This window comes from Mandrillus leucophaeus, unplaced genomic scaffold (assembly GCF_000951045.1).
Source record: "Mandrillus leucophaeus isolate KB7577 unplaced genomic scaffold, Mleu.le_1.0 Scaffold30, whole genome shotgun sequence".
Taxonomy (NCBI): domain Eukaryota; kingdom Metazoa; phylum Chordata; class Mammalia; order Primates; family Cercopithecidae; genus Mandrillus; species Mandrillus leucophaeus.
Genome location: NW_012103143.1, coordinates 553,246 through 553,620, shown reverse-complemented (window position 1 = coordinate 553,620; position 375 = coordinate 553,246).

The following is a 375-nucleotide window of genomic DNA, read 5'->3' as shown; positions in this document are numbered from 1 at the left end:
AATTCGAAGAGGCAGAACCATAGTTAGAACCCAGGCTGGTCAGTCTGACTCCAAAGGCTGTGATTTTACCCTCTTTTTAAATTTTTTATTTAATAAAGATGCAGATTTATTTGTGTTGCCTAGGTTGGACTTGTGGGCTCAAGCAATCCTCCTGCCTCAGCCTCCCAAGTAGCTGGGACTAGAGGCACCCACTGCCATGCCTGGCAACTTTTTTTTTCCTTTTTGAGACAAAGTCTTGCTCGGTCTCCCAGGCTGGAGTGCAGTGGCACAATCTTGGCCACTGCAACCTCTGCCTCCTGGGTTCAAGTGATTCTCCTGCCTCAGCTTTCTGAGTAGCTGGGGCTACAGGCGCATGCCACCACCCCTGGCTAATTT